At 41.2% G+C, this 8348-nt stretch overlaps 1 protein-coding gene across 1 annotated transcript in view; it reads left to right on the top strand.

Annotated features, from left to right (window-relative positions):
• The first annotated feature begins 1508 nt into the window (after window positions 1–1508).
• The window catches only part of nipbla (NIPBL cohesin loading factor a), a 38409-nt gene continuing 31569 nt past the window's right edge, over window positions 1509–8348 (top strand). The window contains exons 1-2 of the mRNA XM_086111281.1: window positions 1509–1872; window positions 7695–7765. The gene's annotated coding sequence lies outside the window, so the exon portion shown is untranslated. The remainder of the gene's footprint in view (window positions 1873–7694; window positions 7766–8348) is intronic.

Here is an 8348-nt window from a genome sequence, read left to right as displayed (position 1 = left end):
CATACAGGTATATTGTATTATATTTTATCTTTTACAGAGATAACAATGCTAAGTTTTGAATGCCACTGTCTGGGTTATTAACAGTATCTTATAACACATTTGGAGAAATTAAGCTGCGTCTAATTCAGGCCCAGTGTCATTTGTAGCTCGGCCTCAGTATTATTATGTGGCTTGTGCCATATACAGTGAGACCGTGGTTTTCGTTTGCCCCAACTTTTCATACAATTCGTGTAAAAGTGTTTTTATGGTTTTTTTCTCCCAACAAAATTGAGTCCCAATCTTGATAAATCTGCTCGGTTTTCTTCTGATCCAAACCAAACTCATCTTTATAAATTTACGAATTCTGACCAAACCACAAAAATGGCTGGGTTCGCAAATTTTTGCTGCTCAGTGAGATATGACTGAATTCACAGTTTAGATGCACAATAAACTTTTTACCAGTGGAGGGTGCTAAAATACTACAGTATTAACGTGGTTATCGGGACCAGTACATCCATCCAGCCATCCATCATCCAAACCGCTGAGGTGTACTTATAACAATTTTATAGACAAATGATACTACAGGTATTTATAGTTACGAGGGCGGCGCGAGATGTTTTCTTCTTCTTGGGGGTGGGGGGTGGGGGGGGGGGATTACAGAAAATAATTGAGAACCACTGCTATAGGCGAAGTGAAGACGAAACTGTGTCACGCAATGTGGGCATAAGGATTTATACGTACATTAATCCAGTCATCACAGTGAAAGTTTTAATTGTGTCAAGTGCCTTTTGTTTAATACTGAATCGAAATGATTTATTCAAATCAGTATAGCATAGCTTTCTTTCAAGGTGTTGACAAATACACTGTAAATAAAATGTTGGGTGAACTCAAAATTTCAAGTCAACACACTTCGGTAGCATTTTAACTTGTGCAATTCAACTGCATGTTTTAAGTGTTACTGTTGTGAAAATTGTCTTTCCTGCATTTCACAACAAAGAAATAATTGGTTCCAGAATGGCTGTCACTTTAATTGAACCCACATTTAAGTAAGAAAAACAAGAGCTTTGTTGCTCTAACCAACGTTGTTGCCATTAATGTCAGTAATTTATATTTAATTTTTTTCCAGATTAACTACGTGCTCTAACCATCGTTTTGAAACCAATATATAGGTATGTATTATAAAGAGAGATTTGTGCTTCCGTAGAATGTCTTTGTTATACCAAATAAAAAGTTGTGAGGTGGCAAACTACGCTTGTTAGACGAGAGACCAAAAGCGACATCTTTTGACAGTGACATTTGTTGACATTTGAGGTGGATGTATTCTATTCAATCCAGAAAATGGAACTCTATTCGAAGTGTGGCGTCATAAGCATGCTCGTGTGCTCGTAACGTTGTCTTAGAGCGCCCTCTAGCGCACTGCAGGCGTGGTGTCGCGTGGCATTTCGTTTTGGCGCCGATGGAGGGAGTCACTCGTGAGATCGTTGCTCAAGTCAGACGGCGGCACTTCCGGTCGGCATTTTGTTCTACGAGAGGAGGAGAGCCTCTTTCGGCCGATCGCAACAAATCGTCACATTTCTCCTTTTTACGCTCGGGGGGAAAAAACAAGTGGCTCGCGCTCGTCGCACGCGTCAACCGCGACGCCGAAGAAAGGACGAAAGCCTCGCCGAAAAACGTGGAAATAATTTGGCCGCGAGTTGTGTGACGGAAGAAGGACCGAAGCGAGCCCGACCCCGGATTATTGTTGATAGCTAGTGAGCTAGCAACCTAGCTCGAGCGGGGCTAGCTCTGCGAGCCAATCCGAGTTTCTTCTGGAGGAGAAGAAAGGGGGGAGCTAGAGACACGGACACAAATCCAGCGAAAACATTCCCCTCCCTTTGGGCGCCACATCTGAGGGTAAATACACTCGCCTTTGTGCAGTCCCGTTTCTTATCAATTTCACACTTATTAAGCAAACTGAGGTGTTCGGGGCGGAGGGGCACACGGCGTCGTTAATCGCTGACCGGGAAGGGAACGGATGCTAGCGGGGCTAGCCGCGCCAGCTAGCTAGGTGTGTTTTCACTCTTGTCCAGGCACGGCCTCGAAGCTGGATGTCACTCGTCGAAGCCCGCGGACCAGTTCCCGCAGCGAACGTCAACAGCCCCGCCGTTTCCTCTCGGAACTCGGTTTAGTAACTCACTTTTTAGCGTCGTCGTTTCGCTTCCTTACCCCGTCCTCGACTGCAGCGCTTAATATTATGCTAACTTCATAACATTCAAAGCTAGCCAGCGTTAGCCGAACCAACCGAGGAAGCCACCGAGTCGTGGGAGAAAACCGACCCGCGGATTGAGCTCTTTTGCACCGCTTTAGTTATCGCGGTTAGCTCGGGGGCTTCTGTCTTTAGTCAACAACTTTGAGAAAGTAGTGACTTGATGTTATGGTTTCCAAGAAGATGACAATTACCAATTTGGCGTTATCGTTTCATCGTGTTCGTAGTAGTATTTTTACGTTTGTGGTCTGGCGATGTTGACGATAGCCACCATTCACGGCGCATCTGCTCTCCTTTGTGCCGCCTCCCTCCTTGTCTGCCTGTCAGTCTCCCAGCTGTCATCTTTAGCCCACACGTCCTGCTTGGTATGGGAGAACCCCCAGACGTGCTACTACGATCTTATGTTTACAACACCTCCCCTACCCTCAATCTTCGTTTGCTTGTTTTCTAACTACTGCCCTCGGGAATAGCCAATGGCAGCACTGGTTTTGTTTGTCAAACTTGTTGCATTTTATTGCAAGTCGTTTAGACTTTCGCGAAAACGTTACCTTTCGGGTTCGTAGACCAGTATAGCAGAAGCTTAAAGGTCGAAGGAAGTACTGTTCGATTTCTTAAATTTTTTTCGCAGGAAATTGCATTAATCAGTTCCGTGGCCCAACTCTCACGTCTAACATCTAAGGAATGGTACACTGACGTGTTTTACATCATTCTTAAATGGAAAAACAAGTGCAAAAACAATTGATTAGGTATTATTTCGTAAAAGAAAATTAAACGGAATCACCCCTTTATGCGATGCATTCACTGAAGTTGACTTGATGCCGTTTAACATTCTTAAAGGGACAGTATGTAAAAATGTATCCATTACTTCAGAACCCCACTATTAATTTCAATAATATGCAAAAAATGTTCTATCACATCAAAATATATATTTTTTAAAATGTAATTGTTGTGAAGTAATTTCCAATTACATTACATCGTGCGCGCCTGCCGACTGGAGGCTGCCATGTTTCGCCACCGTCTTTTTGCTATGGATACCAAAAGGAGACAAAGTTAATGAACATTGCGCCTCACAATTATGACAACAGCATATATAGCAAAAGCCATGCACTTGCCCCGTCACTTGAAGGAATACTACAAATCCTTTGGGATGATATTATGTTTGCACCTCTGCTGAAGGAATTGGTGGCTGGCTTGCCAAGTGTGGTCTTGCTGAGGCACCATAATGCACATACAGTACTTGTAAATGCACGCTCTTTGAGCTGAGGTCGTTGCATTTTGTTAAGTCATCAATAGATGGCACTAAAGTCCACACACCGTACCTTTAACTGTCCTACAAGTGTAGGACAAAGCTAGCGAAACAGTACTGTACTGAAAAGTCAGAACTGCTGCCAGAGACCAGCCTTAATGGGGGCACACGAAATGCATGGGGGGGATTATTATTAATACCCAACAGACAGCACTTACTTTGCTCCATTTATTTGGATATACAGTAGATGTTTCGCAATTCTAGTCAATAGTATAGAATGGCGCCTTTGCGACAACCACTGGCAAGTATTATCATAAGGAACATTAACAATACATATACATTGACACCATATACCGCAGCCGTATTGATTGTGAAGTTATTTGTGAAGATGCCTTGTTGACTTGGCACTTGGAGATGTATTATCAAGCAAGAACTCACTGAATTAATACCGTACCATTGCTTTTGATTGCATTGTGTGATTAAAACTAAATTTTAATTAAATATTATTTGCCGATTTTATGGCGAGTACAATGAACTCATTCAATATGGCCTGTGCGCTGACATTTCACAGGTGCAGCAGAAATTAAAAGAAAAATAGGGGGAAAAAATCGATCTTCATTGTTGATGTGTTTGTGGCTTCCGTGATTTCTTTTATGAAATGGGTTCAAATAGCTCTTTAGTTGCCGTCACATATACAGTAGATGTCACTCCTCACTTGGCACAGTGTGACATGCCATGATAGTCTACAAGCGTAATGTCGGAAACTAACGGTCGCCAAATGTCCAAAAACTGCGATCAGTAGTCATCCAAATGTATGTTGACATCTCTACGTATGTTCAGTTCACATCAGCCTCTGAAACGATATCAGAATTATCACGCTAGTATTACAGATTTTAGAGCATTTCCCTTTCCATAGAGGTGCTCCCTACAAAGTTTGTCACTTAATGAGAGAAGCGCTTTTCCATAAAATACCAAAAATTGGTGATATTTTCAGAGGTTGATGAGGGCATGAAGTACAGATGTCCACATACATTCTGTTGTCAAATTGATTGCAGTTTTCTGACATATTAAGCTACGCAAGTTTTTTTACGCTTATGTTGAGTTTTAAACTGCCGCCCCAAGTGCTGGTATACTGCAGTGTCCTTCGTTCGTTCCTCGTTACTTACAAATATGTGCATATTTTACAGACATATCTTGGCGCATTACATAATGCTATAAAAAAACTTGCAGATTCACTTTGAAAAATATGCATTATTCTCTCACACAAACATTTACGTATTTTGTCACACTTAAGCCTGTGTACCTAACATTATTCCGATTTTCAATCAGGCTCTCATTGGCTGTTGCAGATAAGACTGGTCATTCAGTCAAACAAAAATCGCAGCACTGTTTCTTTACATTTAAGTGACACACGAGACTGGCTACTATGATATAATAATTATTATTATAAAACAAGTTTATTTTTTTGAAATCCATGCCTCAAATTGGGTGTGGAAGGTTGGGGGGCACGGCCCTCTATGACCCACCCGTGGTGACGGGTCTGTGTATAGTAAAACTAAAGGAAAAACCAATCAGCCCTCGATAATGTGGAGCATTTAAGGAAGTCAGTTTAGTGCTTTTTTTACTTTAACTGTCATGCAAGTGTCAAAACAAGTTGAACGCTGTATAATAAAACCAAAAGAAAATTAAGAACCTCAAATAAGGAGGGACCCACTGCATGCAGTTTAAAGGTGAGCTAATTTATTAAACATACAACACATTTCACCTCTCAGGGCCTCATAAATTAATAATCCTTTAATTATGCATTGGTCTACTATTTAAGGAAGTCAGCTTCATTTATTGCACTGTTATACCTTCCGTCAAGTGTTAAAAAAAAAAAGTAACACTTTTAACTATCATACAAGTGCAGAAAAAATGATCCACTGTTTATATTTTTATGTATTTATTTTTTCAAAGTATGAAATAGTCATCGCTTAATTATCCGTAGGTAGAATGTTTCAAGGATGAGTTCATGTACTGGGGTCCTCTGTTTACAGTGCTCCTGAAACTTTTTTCCCATGATTATACATGCCTTACAACTGTTTTTCATACAAATATTTAATGTAATTGCGACTTGACTCTGTCAGCGTCCCCCCTCCCAAAAAAAATCGCTATTGTGATTTAATATGCAATTTTTAATTTTTTTTTTTCCCAAGGGCCTCTACCCATATATTTTTTTTTAGCAAACACAAGTAATAAATGCTATGTTTGCTGAATGCTAAGATTGTTAATGATTCACAAACGTGGTGTCATGAAACAAATTTGTTACCTCTAGTTCTTTTTGGGGAATAGACAGTCCATACCGCCCCACCCTCTCCCCATCATCCAAGAACTGTTCCATCAATCAGCCCAAAAAGCTTAATTACGAAATGGACTGACATATGTGAAAACAAAAGACGTTTTTATAAGTCTTTCCACAGGGTTGTGCAAAATTGCAAATAGCCACGATACAGGTAGATTTGGATTACTGTTTAGGGATTTAATGGCTAGAGGGAAGAAGCTGTTTAAGTGTCTGCTGGATTTGGTGCGCATGGATCGGTCGCGCCTGCCTGAGGGGGGTAGCTGGAAAAGGTGGTGGGAAGGGTCGGGGTCCAGTAGGATTTTCTGTGCCCATGTCTTGGTTCTTGCGGTGTGCAAGTCCTCAAGAGTGGGAAAGGACGGTGCCAATGAGCAGCCCCAAACCAAACCGTGATGGAAGAACACAGGATTGATTCGATGAATGCCGTGTAGAACTGTCTTAGCACCTCCTGTGGCAGGCCATGCTTCCTCAGCAGCCTCAGGAAGTACATCCTCTCTGCTGGGCCTTTTTCAGGATGGGAGTTGGTGTTGACCTCTCACTTCATGGCCTGGGAGATGGGAGACTGTGATTCCCAGGAACTGGAAGGTCTCGACGGCTGACACAGGGCAGTTGGATAGTGTAAGGGGCAGCTGTGGTGAAGGATGTTTCCTGAAGTCCACGATCATCTCTGCCATCTTGAGCGTGTTCAGCTCTAGGTTGTGTCGGCTGCACCAGAGGTCCAGCTGCTCCACTTCTTGTCGGTACGCAGACTGGACGGCGTCTTTGATGAGACCGATGACTGTGGTGTCGTCTGCGAACTTGATGAATTTGATGGCTGGGTGTGTTGAGATGCAATCATTCGTGTAGAGGGAGAAGAGCAGTGGAGAGAGGACCCATCCCTGTGGGGCTCCAGTGCTAGTGGTACATATTTTAGTAACATGACCTATAATTTCACTTGAGATTGACTTTGTGGATTACGTGACCTTAAAATGCTCTCTTAAACATAAATGTTTCCGAGGTGTATTTTTTTGTTTGGCTTTGCAACAATCAGTCAGTTATCCACACCCTCAGACTTTGAATAAATCTTGGGTGATTATTCACTGTATATTCAACTTTCAATGAATATTCAACTTTCAATGAAGCGTATTCCTTTTTCAACAGTACCCACTCTGTGAAAATTGACCCTATAGTTCCTGATCTATAAGAGCTCAAGGGAAGGTGCCCGTCTTGTCTTGCTCTGATTTAACCTAAAATTTGTGATTTGGTGTTGTACCATCATTATCAACAAGTACACCAAGTTTCATTAGAATCTAAATCTCCTTGATCAGACTCACTGGGTGATGTGCCATGAAATGAATGACCCTGCATTGTTCTTCTCCTGACATGCAATCATAGACATTCATATACAGTTGCAACGAGAAGTTAACATACACTAAAATACTCACACCTATTTTCTTCACTATCTTTACATGATACCAGACTATTTTTTTCTTGCTTTAGGTCAGTTAGAATTACCAAAATAATTTTTAGTTGCTACATGCCAGTGATAATGAGAGAATGCTTATTGTTAGACGTTAGTTTCTTCAAAGGCAGTAGTTAATATACAGGAAGATACAATTACTTTAAACTATAGGGGAAACCTCAGATAATGTTGGTTCTATCTGTGTGCAGTGTAAAGGAAAGGGCAAGGGACGCTACGCTATAGACAGGCTGCTCTCTAGCTGGCTGCAGGCTACAAAGTACAAGCTGCGTATGATCTGTGTTTGTCACATTTCCATGTAAACCGTCCAATCACAATGAAGGGCTGATCGGAACGGCACTATTTCCACCAATTTTAATCCTATGTAATTAGGATGTAAGGTTCACAATATTGGGTTAAAGTGCTGTTTTTTTTTCCCTTAAAACAGGTCTAGGAGGATTTGTTTTCATCTGAAATGTCACTGTGTCCACCTGCAGCAGCACAGCATTCGTTGACAAGGTACGGTGATCGTTGCAGATGTGAATTTATCATCCTTGTGATTATTCAGGATGAAAACGAATTGCTTCATTTTGGGTAAAGCGTTTCTGAGCACGTTGAAGTTAAGTACTGCACTTCTCATCTTGGCATCACGCAAGTGAACAGTAACAATGAAACTGTTTAGATAAGATTGCCATTTTTTTCTCAATTTAACTGTAAATTTACTTGTGGGACTCAAGGACTTTTATTATTGCAAGATGAGATGCACATAATATGTAATTCAGTTCAACATATTCATCAGAATGAATGTGTACTTGACGGCATATGTACACGATCATCAGTTTCAAAAGCAGAGAGCAAATGTGAAAAAAAAATGACAATGGCAAATTGGAATGGCAAGGATTTTTTTCAACCAATTGCACAGTCACCCGCTCTGCAAATTATCATTGCCACAACCTCCTGTGGTTACCCAGTTCAAAGAATCGACACGAAAGACTTCACCCTCTGGTCTTCATTTTAGTGGTGATGAATGAAAGTGATTGGAAGCACAGATGGGTTTTTTCTTCATTATTTTGTGACATACAAATTGTACAAACATACAAGT

This window comes from Hippocampus guttulatus, chromosome 5, assembly GCF_054856545.1.
Source record: "Hippocampus guttulatus isolate MCC_2025c chromosome 5, RoL_Hgut_1.0, whole genome shotgun sequence".
Taxonomy (NCBI): domain Eukaryota; kingdom Metazoa; phylum Chordata; class Actinopteri; order Syngnathiformes; family Syngnathidae; genus Hippocampus; species Hippocampus guttulatus.
This window is presented reverse-complemented; position numbering and strand designations above follow the sequence as displayed.